This window comes from Excalfactoria chinensis, chromosome 1, assembly GCF_039878825.1.
Source record: "Excalfactoria chinensis isolate bCotChi1 chromosome 1, bCotChi1.hap2, whole genome shotgun sequence".
In the NCBI taxonomy this organism is placed as follows: Eukaryota; Metazoa; Chordata; class Aves; order Galliformes; family Phasianidae; genus Excalfactoria; species Excalfactoria chinensis.
The window spans coordinates 54938272-54961039 of NC_092825.1; the positions used below are offsets into that span (position 1 = coordinate 54938272).

Here is a 22768-nt window from a genome sequence, read left to right on the forward strand (position 1 = left end):
TTAGGAGGGGGGGTGGGGGGGAGAAGACAGATTACTTGGTGCCGTGATAATGAGGGGAAAGAATAACAGTTGGAAAGCATTAAACGAGAGGTGGCATTGTCCGGGTTGATGGAGTTTTTGTCTCTCCCTCTCTCGCTCTCTCCCTCCCACATGCGCAGGCACACACACACATACACACACACACACACCGCACTCTCTCCGTGGCACTGGCCCTTGGGAGTCTGCTCCAGCTCAGCCAAGATCAGCTTTAAAATACATATATATGTATGTACACACATAAATATACACACATACATACATAGAGCTATCAGAGGTAGCTTAAAGGTTTAGACAAAACTGGAGAATTTAAAAATAGAGGATACTGTGGCTCATAAGTGAGCCGATTATAATTCGTATTTCCCACAGTACTCCTAAGGAAATGAGGACAAGCTGCCACCTTCATGAGGATTGGCAGCAAGGAGGGGATCCAGGCTCCCAGGTAAGCATCTCACAGTGCTGGTGGCTGTGCGGCTGTGGGTCCGGGTGGGGTGCTGTGTGCTGTGCGTGGGTGTGTGAGCGCCAAGTGGGCTCGATTAGCTGCAATGGGCAGGCAATTTCTGCAGAGAACATTTACAATTTTCTTTCAATATGACAGGATTAGTTGCTGTTGAAGGCTCTCCTCCAATAAGATCAACACTGCTCTCTGATTTGGTGGCTTTGCTGAATAGAAATTACTGATTCTTGTTATCTTTCAACACACTCTTCCTCTTCAGACACTCCCCTCTTCCTCATCAGAAGTCTTTATCTACAATTTGCACATCTGAACTGATTTTTTTTACCTCTTCCCCATTTTTTTTCAGCTCACCCCCCCCCCCCCCTTTATTTGTTTTTATTATTATTTTTATTTTATTTTATTTTATTTTATTTTATTTTATTTTATTTTATTTTATTTTATTTTATTTTATTTTATTTTATTTTATTTTATTTTATTTTATTTTATTATTCCATGATGGCTCTAAGTCTCTCTCAGTTGATATATGGGAGAAAAAAGAGATCTGGGTTTTAGATTATTTCAGTCACCGGAGTCTCTGTGCACTGTGGGGAAAATGTACTAAATCCAGTTTAGTTTTTTAAACTGATTATTGTGCTGAAATATTCATGGGATGTTGCTTCCCCAGAACAATGACAAAACAATTAGGAGGAAGAGATACATTCTGTGAACAGCACTTAATTCTCCTTGGATGTAAAGCACTCCCTTTTAATTAATAGTCATTAGGCTGCAAAGTACTTACTTTGCTTAAGGGAACTTGCAGGTTCCATGGAAGTAATCTAGATCTAAACATCTTCAGGTTTGTTTCATCTTCGATCTGGACCAGAATGGATTTGTGGGCTGGGATGGTGGTTTTTCTTCCCTAAGATTCAGGGCTGCTGGAGTGGCAAACAGAGGAAGGGAGTTCATCTGATCTATAGTCTGAAGAGTGAGAGGACAGAGGTGCAGAACAAACAGGAAAGAAGGGAGCACTCTATGAAGGTGACTCCAGTTTCTGCCTGAGTGCTGCATGAACTGTCTTTCTCACCCAGCTCTCTTCTTGAAGGACCACTGGATGCACTACTCACTAACTCCTCTCCAACCTCCCCCCTTCGCTTTGAAGAAGTTATTTCTTGTAATGGGTTTGCTCTGAGCAGAGAAACTGCCTAGAGTACTTGCAGATACTAAGCTGTTGTTCCTGGATAGATCTCACCATTGGTTTTAGCCTCCAAAAGGGAGGTGTACCTTTAGGGTACCAGGATTCTGGAATTCTCTGCTGGGCCCAGTGCATTTCCTGCCCTGGGTGGTAGGACTCACCCACAGGCAGGGAGCTCTGAGATTTGAAGGCACTCATGTTTCAGTGCTATACAAGTCTGCTTCTTTACCTGAGAGTACTTTCACAAGGTGTAATTGTTGGGGCAACTGCAACTCTTCAGGAGCATCAGGTCAGTTGGCCTGAGAACCTTTTCATTTGTTTGTTTGTTTTCCTGGACATGCAGGACATTTCTCCTGGGTTTCACAGCAGATTTAATAGTTAGCTGTCTGTCCATCTCAGGTGAACTGCCAGAAAAGGATATCTGATTTGACTCTGGAAGGTCTGAAGTAAGCTGTGGGCATGCTGTGGCCATGGGTACTGCTCCTCTGGGACAGAGAACAGCCACCCCAAAGCCAACCCTCCCATGAAGATCGAGACCTTGGCACTTGAATGAATATTTTAACATTCATTAATCAAGATTTAAAAGGGCTTTAAAGTAGCTTTAAAAGGGACGATGCCTGCCCCCTCTTCCCCTTATTATTATTGTTATTATTGTTTTTCCCTCCCAGGAACGCTGTGGAGTGTTTGACTGAGCATGCTGATTTCCAGAGATTTAATTAGAGCTCAGTAACATCCTGCATGGGTCAGCCCTTCCCAAAGCGAGGAAGAGGGAGGGTGCAACATCACTAGGCAGCAGCACAAGCACCCTGGCAGCACCCTTTGGGGATATCCCTCCCTTGGCAGGAAAGGAGCTCAAGCCTCGGCCCTGCTAGTCTCCAGAAGCTCGCTGCTTCCCACGGCGCAGCCAGGCAGGAGGCGGCTGTGGCTCGGCGCGGCTCTACTCGGCTGCAGGGGGCTCCCCAATGCCGCGCTGCTCGGCACCGTATGGGATCTCGACTGCAGGACTGCAGGGCATTCCCCCCAAGCATGACTTCCACGCAGAGGAGCATCTCCCTTACTCATACGTATTCCCGGAATGTGATTTCCCAAGGAAAGAAGAGGTCGATAATGGAAAGCCTACAATAGCCCCCTCCCTTGCCTTGTCTACAGCCCTCCCGGGGAGAAGAGAAATTTCAGCTTTCCTGGAAAAGCGCTGTGTGTGCAGAGCTGCCTCCCTGTGTCCGCATAGCCGTGCTCGTAATCTGTCTCAGCCACTACATCTTGATGGCACCCGGCAACTCCGTGGTAAGCAGAGCTTTTTTGTTTGACAGAGACTCTGTTATTAGCAGCTCTTGTCTTTAAATCACTACGTGTTAGACACACCTCCTAAGGGGGGAAAAAAAACGTTGCTCCTAAGATGAAGACATTTAAAATGCACACCCCACCCCGTTTATGTGCATCTACAGTGGGCTAAGCATCTGTATAGGCAAATCCATTGGGAAAATCACAGAAAAAAACACTTAGCCCTTAGCTCATAAGAAAATAAAGTAAAAATGCATGAGAATGAGAATATTTACCAACGATGATTTTCACCCCTTGCAGAGGAATTGATAGATGCTCCAGGGGAAAGGAAGCTGAGATAACAACTTTCATAGAGGAGGTTTCCAAAAGAAATTATTTCCATATCCAGTGCTGCCAACAGATCTGTAGTGAGACTTAGCCACAGACTGTGTCCTGCTTTTATCTTCACATCTCCCAGATATCTCCTTGCCTCTGGCATAGAGCTATCCTGTTGGGGGTGAGCCCTGAGAGTACAAGCCCTGAGTGCTTCATAGCGTGGGTGGTCAAAGGGTAGACAGGGAGGAGGGGTGTCCCTGTGGACCACTTCCATGATGAGCTTTTCTATTATGCTCAGGGTTGTGGTACCTCTTCTTTTCAACCCCCACATGAACCCACAGTCAATAGAAACATCTGTAGGGATAAAGGTCCCTTCAAGGGCTTGGAATAAAATGTCAAGACAAAAGTCCTCCCAGCTCTCAAACAACATGGAGTCCCTTCATAAGCAACCTCAATGCCTACTTCACCTCCTTTCTGGAGGGTTGGATAAGGGGTTATAAAGGAAGGGCAGGCCCCAGAAGAAAGTTCAGGCTTCCTTTTCAGTCTCTTGAGAAATTCACATCCATCTGGTACACGAGCAAAGGAAAGCATCCCTCCTGCTATCTTCCTTTCCATTCCAGCACCATGTGTATTTAGGATATTTCTCTCCTTCAAGATTTTGAGCTTGTTTTAGGTCCATGGGTTTGGGAAGACAAATTAAAAGCCTTAAACTCTCTGTTGGAGGTTTCTGAAAATGAGAATTTGCCCTAAAGTTTGTAAAGGTGAGAAGCAAGAGCTGGGGACCCAGGGCTCACCTAGCAGAGCTGGGCACATCACTCCTGACAGGGATGGGTGCTGGCCCTGAAAATGCTGTTCCAAACCCTGCCCCTTGGGCCCCCACTGCTCTGAGAGGATCTGTCACACTCTTCCACTGATATTTAGTCCTCTCTGGGGCTTTTGCACACATTTACCTCCAGCATTACACCAGACAGATGATTTTAATGATTTTGCACATGAGAGAGGCAGGCATTTGACAGATGACAGAAAAATACCTGAGTGAGTGAGACAATGAACCAGAAAACGATACTAACAGTATGAAACACAGAGTAAGAAGAGAAGAAGTAACAAATACAAACCAAGACATCAGCGAACAAGGCTCCATGCAAATAAATCATTAATCGCCACTTACCAGTGGACATTAAATAATTAAAAATAAAAATAAAAAAATAAAGGATGGTCAAATCTTTAACAGAAAAGGACATGTAATCACTTAACTGTGCCCAGGGTAGTGTGTTCATAAGAGCATTATGAAACACAGAATCTGATGAGGGATGGCACTGAAATACTGACATATCTCAGCTTCCAGCTTGCTAGTGCTAGGGATAAAGGAACTTCTTGATTTCTCTTTCCCTGGTGAAATCTCTTAGCATTCCAACACAGAGAGCAAAGACAAGCATTGTTTTTACTGGCCGGCAACATTAAGCACTGCCATACCAACGAAAACTAACTAACTTTTTTTTTCCCTATGATCTACATGAATATGGGGTCTTCTGGGTCACACAAAAATTATTTAAAACAGACCACTCTGATGAAATTGAAACTCCAAGCAGGCTGAGATGAGGATCAGTCTAATGTTCAAAGCCAAACTGATCTCCTCTTGTGCAAAGCCGGTATGTGGTGAACTAGAAAATCAAACCTGTTTTTATTAAGGATAAACATAGTATCTGGAAGAACATCCTGCTCGGCACTGTAAAGCTGAGGAGGCATTTTTAATGCAAACATGCACATAGTTTGTCTACCAATAAAGCCCCAGAAAATGCAGATCTGCACTTCTGTGTGTAGGACTAATTGTTATTTGCAAATGCTGTGGGGTTCCATGTGAGTGAGTAACTATAGAGTGGGACAGATCTGAAATCTGTTTCAGAGCAATCTACAAAATATATTTGCTGATAACCTTTGTAGTCTTTGTCCAGTCTTGGAAAGGCAGCTACTAAAAATGAAGGGTCCCGGTAGAGCATATGTTCACTGCTGACAGAAATACATCTGAGTGCTGACAGAAGTGTGACTTTCAGGAGAAAGCAAAGAAGAAAGTACTTGAAGGTATATGATCTTGGTTTATGTGATCTGGGTGTTAAAAAATGTGGAAAAAAAAAAAAAAAAAAAAAAAAAAGGAAACAAGCATCTGTACTATAATGCTTATAGAAAGATATGTATTATAACTGTGACGTAAGGCTCTAAAAAGGCCAAGAGTTGAATTAAATTTTCTACAAAGTGTTTCTGTATGTGTGTAGGGGGGCTCTATTGCAGAAAAGCTTTTCTTAACGTTGAACATAGAAGAAAATAACATCCTTGACCCAAATCTCTGGACATTTTAGTTTGAAGTGCCTCTAATCGGGAAAAAAATAAAACAAAATAAAGCAGATCTAAGGGAGCCTCCAGAGGAGCGCGGAGCAGCCCCATGCAGCACCCTGGAGAGCAGCCGGCCCGCCTTTGGATGCATCTGTTGGTGTGTCTGTGCTTGCTCGTATGCTTGTATGCTTGTTGGTGAGCTCACTAACAAGCCTGTGAGTTCACACATACATCTGTGAGCATAAGTTGTTGCTCTTGTGCCTGCTTGCAGCTGTTCAGGTAAACGGAAACCAATAATCAACTGCACATCTGGTGTGTTGTTCTTTGTGAGGCCATGTCTTTTGTTATTAATGCACCCCTTGGAGGGTGACTGTTTGCAGCAAGCCAGAGAGGGCTGGTTCTGTGCATTGCATATACCCATTTACCAGAGTCAGTGGCTTGAAATTAGGAAGATTTCGTCATGTCCTTTAAAAGTGTAAGGGAAGCTTGAACACACCCTGAAGAATAGAGTAATATGAAGCTCAGGATTATGAATAAGTAATTTCCATCCAGGCTTCAAGCAAATGGCTATGTTATTGCAAAAATGTCTGTGGAACTTTTCTGTACAGATTCTCAGCCACTAGAAACCTACTCACTTCACTCCCATTATACATGGGGCTAAAGTCTGGTCATAGAAAGGCAGATGTTAGGCAAATCATGTGCTTCTTTTCATTTTAATTACCTAGGAAATGACTGGGGGCATTTCAAATGTCAGTTTTTCTCAGGGAAGCTAGATCCTTGTCAGAGCTCTAGGGGCTCCAGAGGAGCACCAAGGACTGCTGGATTAGTGGAGAGATTTAAAGAGGGCCACCATTCTGTGAGAAATGTTTTCACACAAATATTACTTTGTGAAGAGGTACATGAATGCATCTTCATCAGGTATGGAGTCAAGGGCTTTGGGTGCTCTTTAGGCACTGAAGCCCATGAACCAAGAACTCCGTTGGGGTATCTCTCTAGGCACTTTCCCTAGGTACTGGCAATTCTGCCATAAAGCTTGTCCAAAGTCACTCTTGTACTGATACTACTTACCTAAACACACATACATAGTGAATAACTGTATTCCAAAGCATAGGAATCTTGATACAGAACTGCTAAATTTCATTCCCTCTCTATATGTTTGTGTGTGTATAAATCACTCTACTTCTGTAGGCAGCTTGAATCAATCCTGACAGACAGCTAAAACAGGAAAATGAATACAATCCTTCTGGGGGTGCAGGAGTTTCAGTCCACACTGTGTTCCCAGTGACAGTTTTGCCTTGGGATGCTCATTTTCTCTGACTTTTTACTCCTGAAACTGTTCTACTTTGTGTCTTACTGGAGCAGCGGCTGTTACAGGAGAAGAATTTGAAACTTCATTGCCTGTTTAAATGGTTTAAGGTTGTGATGCCTACTCAGCTGAGATGGGTATTCAAATAGTAACAATAATAATAAACTTCTTTTAAAGAAGATATAACAAGAGCAATCCATTAATAATCCTGGATATCACCTTCTTCTTAGTGCCCAATGAACTGTTTATTTGAATCAGAATGAAAGAAATCCTATTTGTTGTGTGTGCTGGGGTGAGTGATAACACTCATCATGGTCAGGAACAATACTGCTCTGTCTTATGCTTCTCCCTTCACCCACTGGTAATAACACAAATGACACACTAGCCAGGGCTTTGCACTGCACAAAGTCCTGAACCTCCAGAGGCTGTTGAAACTCTCTGCTTTCAGTACCTGAACTGGTATCTCCCCAATCACTGTCATATCTCGAAGGGTCAGCTGGACATTTCTGCATCACATTCCATTGTTCTCTGTAGAAGTGGCTTTAGAAATACATCTCAAATTTGTTTCCTTTGCTCTTCAAACTGAGTTTCGTAGTTGTTGTCTCTAAAATGTTTACTTCTTCTGCTTTACAGTTGGAATTTCTTTTGAAGTCTTTGGTGTTATTCATACTAATAGAAGTAGAGAAGTAAAGAATTCCCAATCTGTAGACTGGCAATAATGGCCAGAATTAGGTATTTCCATAGAAATAGCAAAGTAGTTGCTTCTGTAAGTGTGAAATAATCTACTTCCTCCATGAAGTCTTCTTCTAAACAGAGAACTACAGATGTGTGTTCTCCTACACAGTTTTTCTTATCTCTTCTACTGTTTGTCTTACCATTAATTACTACAACTTAGAATATTTCTGGCGTGCTTAGAAGTGTCCTGTTCTTCCTTTTACCTTATGGAATTTTTCAGTCTCAAGGTCACCCTTGACCTGAGAATTACAGTACAATTATGTCTTCTACAGTTCAATTAACTTTGTGAAAACTGTATTTTCTTTTATCAGTTTTGAAGCTGATACCTTTCAATTCACCTTTGATGGCCTCCATCATGCTTTTGTGTCTCAAGAGGCAAGAACAATTTTCCATCTACACATTGGGTTTATTCACTGGATCTTTATTCATATTATTTCCTATGCATTTTCTCTCTAAAATTAAGAACTCTCTCTCTCTCTCTCTTTTTTTTTTTTTCCTATTATTATTATTATTATTATTATTAATGTATCATGGCAGCTATTTTTCCCTCTGATCCTCCTCTACTTCTTCAACATCTTTCTCAAAATGAAGTCATTTTATAGCATGCATAATTCCAGATGAAATCACACCACACAAATAGATGGTTTGTATTATGTTCTAATATAATTGCCATATATTATTTTATAAATCAGTGTAGACTTCACTGTTTAAGCTCCCACTGCCTTTGCTCTACTGAACACTAAGCACATCCTCACAAACCTGTCTGGAATTATATCCATGCCACTGGTGTGTTTAACTGAAAATCTTCGGCAAATTATTTCCCCCCCCCCCCCCCTCCCCCCCTTTTCCAGCATCTACTGCCACGTATTTATCATCACCGAACTTCATTTACTGTGCTGCTGTTCAGCCACTGAACTTATTAAATGCATTCACCTTTCCTTACCTTTTCTATTGCTTTCAGTCCAACATAAAACCTCTTCTCTATTCACTAAACTGCTTTTGAGTCCCCTTTGTCAGGACTAATTTATAAACACTTTCATTCCTAATGGTTAAGTGCTGTATTCTAACTCATATTTCCTTTAGCACATTATTAATCCTCTTTTTATCTACTTATTTGTTGAAACTAAATAAGTAAATAAATAAATAAATAAATAAAGCCCCTCCACCAAATGCAGTTATTCAGACATCCTTGCTTCTAGCATTTGAAATGAAGTTGTATTGACATTTATCATCTGTGTATCTACAGCTTCTCAATCTTTAAGAATCATAATGAGATCATTAAGTTACTCTTACATATTTTGCAACTCACAACTTTACTCTTTTTATTCTTACTCTTTTTAGTCTCTCTCTCTCTCTCTCTCTCTCTCTCTCTCTTCTTCTATGAAAAAATTGTAACTGAATTCCTCTGTGCAGAAAAAAATGGCACCCAGTGACATTCATTGACATTTTTTGGACATCTGTGGATACCAAACAGTGGATTTGAGCACAGTGAGGTGGTGGGTAGTGCGTTCCAGCAGTGATGACAGTGATGTGAAAGACAAGCCATGTTCTGGACAACCAAGATTTTTTATCAGCACCGCATGCAGACTTTTGTTCATCCCTGGTAAATATGCTTAATAAATGGTGATGACTATGTTGAAAAATGGTTTTTAGTAGCTGAGAAATTACTTTATCAAATAATGTTCTTATGCTCTTTGTATCTGTTGTCATTTTCATGGGGAAAAAAAAAAAAAAAAAAAAAAAAAAAAAAAGGTAGATATTACTTCCAGAGCAATCTATGTATTGACCTTCTGGCACAATTTGCATAACATACTTCTTGAAATTACTTATTTCAAAATTTATGTGCAGTGACCTATTGGCTGAATTACTTTGCATTGAAAGGAATAAACTCTCTTGAGAAGGTATGACAATGGCTTCGTAGTTCATGTCAGTGTTAGATCAAGCATAAGCAACCTCTCTAATATGCCTTTTAAATTAGAAGGGGCAAGGTCTCAGCTGAAGTACTACATTACTGCAATGATTATTAACAGCAATCAATCTTATGTGTCCAAGAAAACTGAATAAGCTCTGAAGAACTCTAGAAATGTGTGTTTCAGGCACACTTTTAATATTGTTTGGTGACTGAGCAAGACTACAGATCAAAACCTGTGTTAATCTTATACAGAGTTGGAGACCTTGATCTAATTGTGCCTTTCTCTTGTATGAACTTTTAGAGTGAGGAATAGCTAAAATCTACTTCTTCAAATATGTTCTTTCACCTTCTAAGTTGTCAGTGTGGGATTCTGCTAGGTAAAAACAGTGCCTTTTCATAAAACAATCTTTTCTATCAGCAGTATAAGATTACCATAATTTATACAATTTCCTGATCTTTACTAAGAGCAATTTCTTACTGCACCATTTGTACAGCCTACAGAAAATGTAGTGGAACTTTATATAAGCCCTCAAAGGAGTAGCAAGTAAAGGGTATTTTTTGCTTATGTGTTTGTTGTCTCTATGGAGAAAGAGAGACACTTTGGGGACTCTTCAACTCCAATTTACCAAAGACTGTGGGAGTATGGTGAGTTTCCTGCTGACTAGAAGGTAGCAAATGTTACAGCCATCTACAAAACAGAATTAGAGAAGACTCAGGAAACTACAGATCTCTTAGCCTAATCTCAGTTCCTAGAAAAATTAGCGAAAGGGCTTTCCTAGGGATTATTGAAAGTTAGTTAAAGAATAAGATCTTATCAGATGTAGTCAGCATGAGTTCATCAAGATAAAGTCCTATCTTAGTTATCTGATCTCTTTCTTTGATAAGGTCACCTGATTGGAGGGTAAATGGAAGGTAGTAGATATCAACTTTCTGGATTTTAGAAAGGTCTTTGCTATCATCATCTACATGGCATCATTCTGGACAAATTGTCAATTTGTGAGACAAACGGGTTCACACTATGCTATGTGATGAACTGGCCCAAAAGCAGAGCTCAGTCTATTCTAGTTAATAGGACTACATCTTGCTAGCGGATGGTCACTGTCAGGTTTTCCCTAGGCTCCAGTTTGTGGCCACTTTTCAGCAACGATTTGGAAACAGGGATGTAATGCATAATCATCTACTTTGCTGATGGCAGTAAACTGGGAGATGCTCTTGATTCCTTGGATGAACAAAAGGCCTTGGAGGGGGATCCCTCCAAGACATATTAGAGTATTGGGCAAACATCAGTTCCATGAGGTTCAACAAAGGAAAATACTGTATACTGTAATTGGGACAGATCAATGACAGACACAGCTACAAACTGTGATGTGTAGCTTTAAGAACAGCTCTGCAGAAAGGAATCTGGGGATGCTGGTGACAATAGGCTCAACATGAATCAGCATTAAATGGGATGCATTAAACACAGCATAGCCAGCTGGTCAGAGGAGCTGATTATCCTATTATATTTAACATTACTACAGGCTCACCTTGAATACAGTTTTGGTCTCCACAACACGCAAAGGAAATAAAAATCCTTGAAAATGTAAAGGGGAGGGCATCAAAGTTGATAAAAGGGCTGGAAGGTACATTTTATACGGAGAGGTTGAGGACATTTTGGTTGTCTATTCTGGAAAAGAGAAGGCTGAGAGGCAAACTTGCTACAACATTCCTCTTCCTGAAGGGGAGAAGAAAGTGTCAGACTCTTCTTGGTAATCAAAGACATGAAGAAAAGCTGAGCCACTGGAAGTCCAGAATGGACATTAGGAAAAAATTCTTTACAGTGAGGATGGTTAAGTTTTGGAAGAGGTTTTCTACAGAGGTGGTTGGTGTCTCAAAACTGTCCATGTTTAATAGATGTTTGGGCAATAACCTCAATAATATGTTTTAACGTTTGGTTAGCTCTGATGGTCAGGCAATTGGACCAAAAGATTTCTGAAGTGTCCTTGCACTGGAACTATTCTATTTTAAGTGTTCTTTATAAAAACAGTCTTTTATCTGCACTACAATTAACATAATATGTTGGAGAACTAAGACCAAACTCTCTTCAATGCCAGATAATAATAATAATAATAATAATAATAATAATAATAATAATAATAATAATAATAATAATAATAATAATAAAGGAAACTATGTATGTTCATATGCATATATATATATATGCATTTACAGAATAGACAGAACAGAAATTTCATCATCCTAAACCATCTTCCGGACTTTTGAAGGATAACCTGGAAGGTCTAATCCTACAAAACTTATTTTGTTCCATATTGTCTTGTAGAATTCATGGCTCTGAGTCTTTTTGTAGAAACCTAAGACATAAAATTCACAGAAGATAGCTCAGTCTTTGGGCAGCTGTAAATTTCATTAAAGCAAAACAAAACAAAACAAAACAAAACAAACAACAAACAAACAGAGGAATAATGACACATTGTGCCTGATCTTTCTGGTTATTTTTATACCTCTAGATTAGGCTTCAACGTCTGTGTGTGTCTATGGGAAAGGATTTGGTGCTTTTGGCAGATCACTCCTGATTATATCTATGTGATTAGTAACTACTCTAGATGTAGTGAACACCATGCAGAGGGGAACAACTGAACTTTAACTATTTGGTGCTGTGCTTCATACCCTGGTTTCAGATCATCCAGACTTTGCATAGGGGACTTGAGTTTTTTTAAGTAGAAATGACTATGAGCAGGAAAGTGTCTGAATTCAGTTATTCCTCTGTGTTATTGTATATATGTTCATGTTTATATATTTATCAGAATCTAGCAAAATTGAAGTTGTTATTAGAGAGCGTTGTTCATCCAAAGATGCTACCACTGGAGAAAACAAAGTTAAATAAGGGCTATCTTTCTCTTGGACAAAATATCTGAAGGTAAACCTCATTGAAGCCATTTGAGGAGAAACTAACAGTTTGTGACAGTTCATGACATAAGAACTATGTTGAGAGTCACAGTCAGATGTGTTCAGAAAGACCTAAGTGACTCTCATCTGTGAGACAACTGTGGAAATTAGAGCAGGCTAGAGAATGCCAATTTTGCTTGGTGAGTACTATCAGTGTTCCATCACTTATTTTTGTTTTGCATTGGAAAGGTGATGACACTGTAGGTTTCTTATTTTGAGAGATCTATGTCAAAACATCAACTGTGATTCTAAGAAATCAGCCATTCTGGGGGAGGAGGAGGAAGGCTTTTCACTCTGATCAATAGTGATAAGGGAAATTAAGTTCTCAAAACCATCTACCTTGAAAACGCACACAAATAAACATGCTCTTCAGTATGTATCCAGTACACAATACATCCCCTGAGTCTAAATAGTAGACATAGATAAGGACAGTAAAAAAAAAAAAAAAAAGGGGTGAAGAAATGAAAAATTGTAGTAATTCGTATTGTTATTGATCTTCAGTTGTATAAATCTGATGAATATATATAAATGATATATATATATAAATTCTGATGCATACATGCATGAGTATATAAATGTAGGTATTTTAGTACTACCTACTTAAACAAATTAGAAACTGATTCTCAGAATTGGCACTCTGATTCCATAGCAAGTGAAATGGTAGATCAAGAAGTGGACATGAAATGGGATTTGTGTAAAAAGCATATGACCTGCTTAACCACAGCATCTCTATAGAAGATAAATATTTGCCTTCACTAAACCATACAAATATTACCTGTTGCTTGGTCCCCTGCATGGTGTAATCAGAGTAATTACCACAATATGAAAATGCATTATCTTTGTTCTTGACTCCATAGATATGGGTAATTAATACCCCAGAAAAGAAAGATCAAGAACAGTTGCTATTTTGACATAATTTGTTTCCAGGAGAAAGAAAATACTCATTAGCTTAAACTGAAAGTGGAGTGTTTGCTCTCCTTAATTTTACCATGATCAGCTAAATGACATTGTTTCAGCTTCTTTGGCCCTGAGGTCACAGAGTATGTTAAATAATCTTCTCATATGAAGGTTCAGTTCCTCTTACACTGCATGATGAAACTACATGCAATGAGTTTGAATGACCCCTTTGCTGAGTAGTACTTTTGTCTGGGTAGCCTTTATTTAGGCAGATCATCCATGATATGAGGACATCTCTAATCAAACACATCAATCAAGATAACTTCGTCAAAGATATTGTTAGAGTCTCAAGTTCCTAGAAGATATATTCTCAAAAGTAGGTTCAAGCATGGTTTTAAAGAACTGTGCTAGAGTGAATTTATCCTTTTTTAGTTCAATAACAGATAACTGTTATTTGCATCTCCACTGTACTGGATGTGGAAACCAGGTGAGTAATATTTGTTCCTAACTTTAATCCACTAGGCCATAAAACTTCTCAAAATAGCAAATACATTTGCTCTGGGAACCATGGTCAACAGGCAGATGACTGGTGCTTTAGCTAATGACTGTACTATGTCCTTGACCTTGTTAATGCTGAGTGTACCGCCTTTTACCACTGCTAGACAAGCCATGCAATGCTTAGAAAAGAACTACAAGGCAATTCAGAGTCAAAACCTCTAACTACTGATACACTGAGCAAGGATATCATTCCCACAAACACTGCTGAAAGAAAGTGGTAATTCTGGGAACAGCAGCACAACACATAGCAGTAATCGCAGTGATAAAGCACTCTGTGCTTCTATGTGAGTATTTGGGGGGCAGAGGCAGAGCTCACCACTGCTTTCCAACAGAGAAAGTCTATTTGTGAACATGTTCAGACCTATTCAGTCTGCTTTTCTTGTTGTATAATTACTGTTTACCTCCCTGAGTTACATCCTCTTTAATAGGCAGTATCATTACAATGGCTTTCTCTCATATACAGTGAAAGACAGCAAGAAACAATCACCCATTGTTTTTATTAGGATTAGTTCAGCTCTGGGAGAGCAGCAACAGAGCTATAGTTATGTTCTCTGCCAGTTCTATTTATACACTATCAAACAGAACACTTTCCCTTGTAGCTTGTCTTCTTTCCATGTATTACTGAATGCCTAATGCCTAGTGTCTAGACAATAAGATCCTAGTACAAAAGTTTTTGACCTTTTGCATTTTATATATTCTAAATAAATAACCAAATAAAAATCCTAATGGAACTGCAAATATAAGACTAGTGAGAACAGATTAGTTCTTCATAGCCCTAATTTCTGAATTCTTTAGAAAGAGTATCTCCAAAGTATCTCCAGGGGGCTGTGGACCAGCAGCTGGAAAACAGAGGAAAAAAGATGATTTTTCTGTACCTTAATTGTATAGTCAAGAAAATTTTGCATATTAAATGAGCAGGAGATTTTTGAATCTGAGAAGACTGTTCTGGTTGCTTGTACATAAGATTACTGCTGCAGAACATATCTTGGAGAAGAGAACGGATGCAGTCTGACATGCAACTAAAAGAGAGAGAAACACTATTTTTGTAATAAGAGTTTTTTTAGATGTCAGGAGCAAATCTCAATGTCTCAAGGTAGACAGTGAACAGTAGCACAATATATACAATCCTTTTTCTTATTAAAGGGTAAAAGGAGCCCTTCAGGACTCAGAATTTTAAGAAAAAGTCTGGTCTACATTACAGCACTTCCTTAAGAAATTTAAAGCGTATATTTCACCCAGCTGTACATGTAACATTTTAAATGTTTGAAAAACTACATTTGATTAATGTAGCATATAGTAATCCATTTATTTATTTATTTATTTTCCAGATTTATAGATCTCAAGAGGATAATAGCAGCTGAGAAATAATTCAGTGACTGTCTCACCCTCAGAAGATGCCCTTTTGTCAAGGTGGAAGAGATTTGTGAAAAAGACTGTTTTTATTGTTCATGTTTTAGCAAATGTTGTATATATAAAAGTATCACTTGCATTTGTTTTTCAGAAAGAGTTGACACTAGAAGATTAAGTATGACTGCACCTCAATGGAAACTAAAAAGAGCAAATGGACAAACTGAGGGGTCTTTGGGTAAAATCATTGGAGAATCTGTCTGTGCATGCATGTATAACTTAAGGTGTCTGCATGTGGAAGGAGAGATTGATCTATCATCCATTCCTCTCTCTCTATTTTCATCTAATAGTAAGTGTATTTTATGTCTTAAGGTCTTCTACACACTTCTTTTTCTGAATTGCTTTCAACATTTCAGCAGATGATTCTAAAGTTGGACCTTGTCTAAAATTGCCTTTTGAATTTCAAAAGAATGGTAAAATATCTATGGGACAGCAGTGCAGACTGTACTAATTTCCTTCTTCAGGTGAGAGGAAGAAGTTGCCAGGGCACACAGTGACTGGAATGCTGTCATAGCAGTGGCATATTTTCTCTGGCTCTTATGAACATGTTCTTGCTGTTCAAATATTCAACTTGGCATATTAGATATTTCTAGGTTAAGTTTTCTTTGTGCAGTATCTAATTCAGATACTATAGCAACTCAGATGAGTGAAGAGGAAAGACAAAAATGTATTCCTAATAGCAATGCCTCTTCAACTGCCAGCCAGGTCTTGCCTTCTCATCTTCTAAGAAGACTCAGAAAGCATTAAGAGAGTCCATTCTTACCTAGTATGATGCTCTTACTCACTGGAACAAGTATGGATTTGGGTAGTGCTTAATTGCATCTAATAAACATTAATTATTTTCTTGCATATTTCTAAAATACAAGATATAGCCTCTTACAGTGAGGGAAAAGCATGAAAGATGAGTAACTGAAGAGGAAAGTGGTTTCCATATCTGATGTATCATCTTTACTTTCATTTGTGGTAGAGCACTGAAAGTATACTATTTAATAGAGCTTCATGACCTACTGCCTTCATCCTTTGTGTTAGCAAGTGTTTTGAAAATGCTGAAGTGTAAACAGTAATTTATTAGGTCAAGAAGTCAACCCTTAGAAAAGAAAATATATCAGTCAATCAGGCACAAGTTCTTCTGGAGGACTGCTGTTCCCACGAGCATATTCTTGATGGATTGACTGCTGGCATTGGTGAATGGGTACAAAGACCTTCTGGGAAGCATGGTAACACCCAGACTCTCAGAGCATCTCCAGGCCATGAAACAGATATAATAGTTTCTATTTGGAAATTAATGGTTCCAGCCAGTATACACCTAAAATCTTTGCTTGAGAAAACTGTATCAACAACTATAATTTCAATGACAGTAAATCTTACATCAGTTCAGAAAACTTTGCTTTTGCTTATGATGACCAAAGGCATGTGGGAAGTTTCTTGAACACAGCAACCACAGTCATGACTGGATCAGGGAAATCTTTTGTGGCCTTTTCCCTAGGAAAAATGTGCTTTAATTTCAGGGAGCCAGAGGGGTTTTAAATGGTATTTACTTCACTTAATTAGGTATACCAGTAGAAAATTCCATGACACCTCATGCAGAAGCAATAGGAGGGAATTTGAAAATGGTTTGTTGTTTAAGAGGAATAAAGATGCTGTTCGTACCCACTGTGCCTTCTTAATTAATCCTGACATGAGCACACATAACTGTGATTAGGTTGCACTAGAACTAACTGTTCCATAAAGTTAAAGAAGTTTCCTGGGAATACCAGAAAATACACTAACGTATTACCCAAAATGCAACAGGTTAAAGGGCAGCTCCTTTGTAAATAAACTTACTCAGAGAACGAAAGTAGTGGAGAAAGATTATTTATTTATTTATTTTAAATTTTAATTATTTCTAATCCATTAGATTCTTATCTCCCCAAGGATTAATTTGTTTGAGATAGCTATTGAATATTCCCAAAGTCTTGTTGAGAATGAGGATAATGCTTCTGAAGTTTGTATCAAAGGGTATATCAAATTAAGAAGCACATATCCAAATGTCTGAGGAAATGTTTTAGGTCATTTTATTCTAAAACTTTGAAATAAAATACAGCAGTTTTATTATCAAGGAATGAAGACAAATATATGCAACTTGATTTCTCTGCTAATCACATTGGTTTTGCACCAGGAAACTCCACTTATTTCAAAGAAATTATTTTCAATTATAATTAATACAAATGAAGGAAGAATCACAGTCTTCATTCTGACAAGACTGTAATAAGTGCAGAATACTTGCCATACAAAATATTTTATCTCTGTTCAAACAAATTTCTAGGACATACTTTGTTCCATTTTAGATTCTCCTTAATTGTATCCACTGTTACTTTGATTTGCAAGAATGTTCTTGCCAAACTTAAACATTTTATGCAGGTTCACAAAAATAATATCTAGCATCCAGTATAGTACAATGAAATTTTATATTTACCCACCCAAAAATTCTTTCACTTTGCATTTTCATAGGGAGAAATGAATCTCACTCATGTTCAAAACATGTCCAGAAATGAAACTAAAGAGAAAAGGTGTTCTGTTCAGAGACAGAGAAAAACCAGAGATTTTAAATGCTAAAAAATTAATATGACTTTTTTCTTGCTTGTTGTTGTTGTTTGTTTTCTTTTATATTGAATGTAAAAGAAAAAAAAATACCATACAGCAACAATGACAGATCTGCAACACACGTTTGTGACTTGTGGTCCTAAGGTCAAATCCTGGCTAAGTTAATGAGAATTTTGAAAGTGTCATACCTTTGGTTAGGTCCACAGTCATGGAAAAGACACTTCATTTTTATGTTTCAAAGTAAGATTAACTTTTATTCTGTTTCCAAACAGAGGAAATAGTTTTTCTTTCAAACTAAGGTGAGCTCAGTAGTATTTTTGTTCCTTTGTTTTGTATAAATATATTTTGAAATATAACAAAAACAAACAATTTGTCTCTAATCTCAGAGAACATCATTCATATTTGGTGGTCTAAACATTTATAAAATTTTTTCAATATCAACATTTTTATTCTTATTTGTTCAGTGCAATGTCTCAATCTCTAATTCAGATTTCCAGAGAAACTTTCTAAGGGAAAATAATTTCTTGTAAATCTGGGTGTAATATGACAAAAACTGATCAACCGTATTCATTTTATTGAAGTTACTCCTGGGTCTGTCTAGGAAGCAGACTGCAACTGCCTATTAATTGCAGCACTCATCAAGTAGTTTCTATCAGTAAATTCTAGTATATGACATCATCATACGTAGTTGTATTTTTTAATAGAATCATAGAATCACCAGGATTGGAAAGACCGTCAGTCCAGCAATCAGCCTATCACCATTATTTCCCACTAAACAGTGTCCATCAGTACAACATCTAAATGTTACTAGAACACCTCCAGGGATCCACTGCCTTCCCAGGCAGCCCATTCCAGCACCTGGCCACTGTTTCAGAGATGAAGATCTTCCTAAGGTTGAGCCTAAATCTCTCCTGATACAACTTGAGGACATTCCCTTTAGTCTTATTGCTAGTTTCATGGGAGAGGAGGCCAACCCCTCACCTCACCACAGCCTCCCTTCAGGTAGCTGTAGAGAGTGATAATGTCTTCCCTGAGCATCCTCTTCTTCAGACTAATCTCAGTTCCCTCAGCTGCTCCCCATAAGGCTTGTACTCCAGACCCCTCACCAGCTTCACTGCCCTTCTATGAATATGCACCAGGGCCTCAGTGTCTCTCCTGCAGTGAAGGGTCAGTATTTGAGGTGTGGCCCTAAATACAGAGGTACACCTCTGTACACCTGCTGGTGACACTATTTGTTATGCTAGCCAGGATGCCATTGGCCTTCTTGGCCACCTGGACACACTGCTGGCTCATGTTCAGACAAGCATTGACCAACACCCTCAGGACCATTTCCTCTTATACAATCTTCCATCCACTCTGCTTCAAAACTAGCATTGCCTGAGGTTGTTGTGGCCAAAGCTCAGGACCCAGCGCTTAGCCTCTGATCTTAATCCAGCTATCCAGCCTTTCCAGATCCCAGGCAGACTGATACTTTCTCCTGACTTTTTGTCATCTGCAAATTTACTGAGGATGCACTCAAACCCCTCAACCAGATAATCAGTAAAGATATTGAACCGGACAGGCTCCATTGTTGACCCTTGGGAAACACCACTTGTGACCAGTCACTGGCTGGATTTAACTCCATTCACCATCACACTCTGGGCCCAGCCATCCAGCTAGTTCTTTACCCAGCAAAGAGTGTACCTGTACCTGTCTAAGCCATGGGTTGCCAGGAGAATGCTGTGGGAGACAGTGCCAAAGACTTTGCTGAAGTATAGATGGACTACATCAACAGTCACTTGTTTAACTACATCAATATATCACTTGTTTTCTTGTCAGGTGCATGCAAGAGTTTAATCCACACCTTTCATATAAATCCCAATGATTTTCCGGAGGAAAAATGGCTGTCACCATCAATATAGAAAAAATAGAAACATATTATAACCTCAAGGATGTTTCTTGTAAAAAGGAAACTCTTGAGAATGACTTCTGAGAGGCCAGAAGAATGCTGTCAAAAAGCATAAAGTTGGGTAATGCCCATAATTCTGAAGGAACAGGAGTCCGTATGACTGTTGGGTTGGAGAAGTCACATGCTAGAAGGAGCATCATTATGTTACTAGAACAGTCTTCTATAGTGTTGCTGATGAAAAGAACGGAGATCATGGGATTGCTATCTTACAGTCATTTTAAATCTCAGTTAAGAGATAAAAAGAAATGAAATAACAAGTAAGAGTCCATGTCAGAACACAAGATCTACTCATCCACAGTCTGTGCAACATTTGGTTCTAGAGTCAAACGTCTAGGCTCAGTGCCAGTGATCTAGTGTAGTGATTCATTATTATTAGTATGCCCAGGGTAAACGAAGGCTTACTACAGCTATGCACATACTGATTGAAAGCCCAAGTTCTGTTGATGGAATGACTTGCTTCCAAGAGTTTTAAATCAGTCTGTTAAAACTGGGATTCCTGGGGGTATTACTAATACTCTGTTGTAAATCTTAGACCCATGCAGACATGCAACCATCTGTCCACTTGATGAAGCACAGAAGTTTTCAATAGAAACATCTAATCTAATACTGGTCCTGCCAATTTATATGTAATTTAAGTTCCAATAACTAATTACAATGCAATGTACTATAAACTGAGCTATTTTCTTACTGGACCTACTGGTCACTAATGCAGAGGAGAGTATTAGAGAGGTTAAGACTGGAAGCAGCCTGGGCTGTAGTGACCATGCCTTGGTGGATTTTGTGATCTTGAAGAATGTGGGCCAGGCAAAAAACAAAGCTAGGAACCCTGTGCTTTAGGAGAGCAACCTTCCAGCTGCTCAAGGAACTTCTGAGTGGGATCCCGTGGGAAACTGTCCTTAAGGGCATCAGTACAGAACAGAGCTGGCAGCTCTCTAAGGACACCCTTCTGAGAACAAGTCAAGAGGAGAAAGCAGGCAACCATCAGGGCCATACAAGGACCTGCAGCTTAAACTGAGGGAAAAGAGGGAAATGTATAGAAAGTGTCTAGTGGTCTAGTGGCTGGCAACCCTGCAAATAGAAAGGGGTGTGAAATTAAATGATCATTGAGGTCCTTTGAAACCCAGGCCTTTCTGTGACTCTATATAAGACAATAATTAAATCTGAAAATTATTATTTTTTAAATTTACAATAAAAGCTTCCAACATCAGCAAAACATGAGGAAAAAAAAAAAAAAAAAAAAAAAAGAGTTGCCTTGACTTTGCAGTCTATATATATTTTTGTCAGAAGGGCTGCTCATGAATAAACACAGATTACTTTGAGAGACTTATCTATTCCTGGGGTGGTGATTCGTCATTTGTTAAAAATTGTGGAATAGAGGAATAATTTATAAATGTGCAACATAATTATGAAATATATAAAAATTACAAAAATACAAGACAGGAAGATAAGAGAAGTAGAGATGATTGAAAGTCCATAAATTCTGATTTATTTGCGTAGTTACTTCACGTATTTGGAAAGATTAATTTAATATAAACCAGAGGAATATATCTGAGGCCGTGGTTCGAGAGAAAGCAGATAATGAAGAAATGAGGAGAACTTTCAAGTCAAATGCTGTTCGTGAACAATTTAATTTCTATAGCTTTGCATTCAGATTTTCTTCAAAAAAAAAAAAATTTACTTTGCACATTTTGCTTTCAGTAAATACTGATTATATTACCTATAGTTTGTCACTCAACATATAATTTACTCATTTTGTCAGTAAGTTTCTTGGAAAATACACTATGTGACCTGTGTAAGGAACGGCTCTGATGTTATCTTGGTTCTGATAAATGTCCCAGATTGGAAAGGGAAATCTCTCAAATATGGAAGCAAAAACAAAAACAAACAAACAAACAAACAAACAAACAAACAAACAAAAAACCAACCAAACACAAACAAACAAACAAAAAACCAACCAAAAACAAACAAACAAACAAACAAAAAACAACAAACCAAACCAACAACACCAGTGCAAAAATAAGTTTAAAAGGTATATATACACCTCATGAAAAGGATGGGATTAAAATAAAATTACTTCAATTTGAAAAACATAAGTTATTATTAAAAAAAATAAGGCATCAAGCTGAAAAACTTCTCACTAGAAATAACACATTTTTTAAAGTGTTATTCATTTCCAAATGATCACTGTTCATTTTATGAACAATTGAATAGTGGAGAATTTTAAATAAAATCCTTGCCAGTATGAGATTTTTCTTCTGCTGGGATTAAAAACAAACTACATTACATGTAGCAATATAGTCAACGTGAATGTTAATGTAAATTATTAACTAAAAGTAATTACATGTGGAATATCAGCAAAATTTTAATCCAAGAGTCATATTAGGGTTCAGGTCCATATATTTTAGTAAAAATATGTGTGTTGTTTTCTAAAGCATTTTAAGGGCATATGATGGGCATTGACACAGCAGCAAGAGTTTTTAATGGAACAACTTGGAAACACACTACTGGATTTTGAGGACTCTGTTAGCAATGATAATAAGTAAGTTATTGACTTTTATGATTTCAATTTCACAGCAATTTATTAACCCTTAAGAAACTATTAAGAGATTATTTATTAACAAAACCATAAAAAGCAGGACCTTAATGGAAAAAATGTAACTAATGAATTATTCAAACTAACAAAATAAGGCAATTCCTCAGACAGAAAGAATTAGTCAGAGTCCATTTAAGTCAGGAGAAGTGGACCAGTTAATGTCAGCTGATTATGTAGTTCTACAAGCTTAAATCTGCTGTCCTCTCATTAAGTATAGAACAGCTAGAGATCTTAATGCACTGAACTGTAGAAAACCTCTGCATCGTGAAAAACACATTATTCTTCTCGTATCACA

At 38.3% G+C, this 22768-nt stretch overlaps 1 protein-coding gene and 1 long non-coding RNA gene across 3 annotated transcripts in view; one reads left to right on the forward strand and one right to left on the reverse strand.

Annotated features, from left to right (window-relative positions):
- CHRM2 (cholinergic receptor muscarinic 2) overlaps positions 1 to 600 on the reverse strand; it is a 94804-nt gene extending 94204 nt beyond the window's left edge. For both annotated transcript variants that reach the window (XM_072359474.1, XM_072359482.1), the window contains exon 1: positions 437 to 600. The gene's annotated coding sequence lies outside the window, so the exon portion shown is untranslated. The remainder of the gene's footprint in view (positions 1 to 436) is intronic.
- On the forward strand, positions 62 to 17132 carry LOC140264040 (uncharacterized). The gene is made up of 3 exons (XR_011905992.1): positions 62 to 478; positions 2333 to 2948; positions 15271 to 17132. It is a non-coding gene; the product is annotated as an uncharacterized lncRNA (long non-coding RNA).
- Positions 17133 to 22768: the final 5636 nt, after the last annotated feature.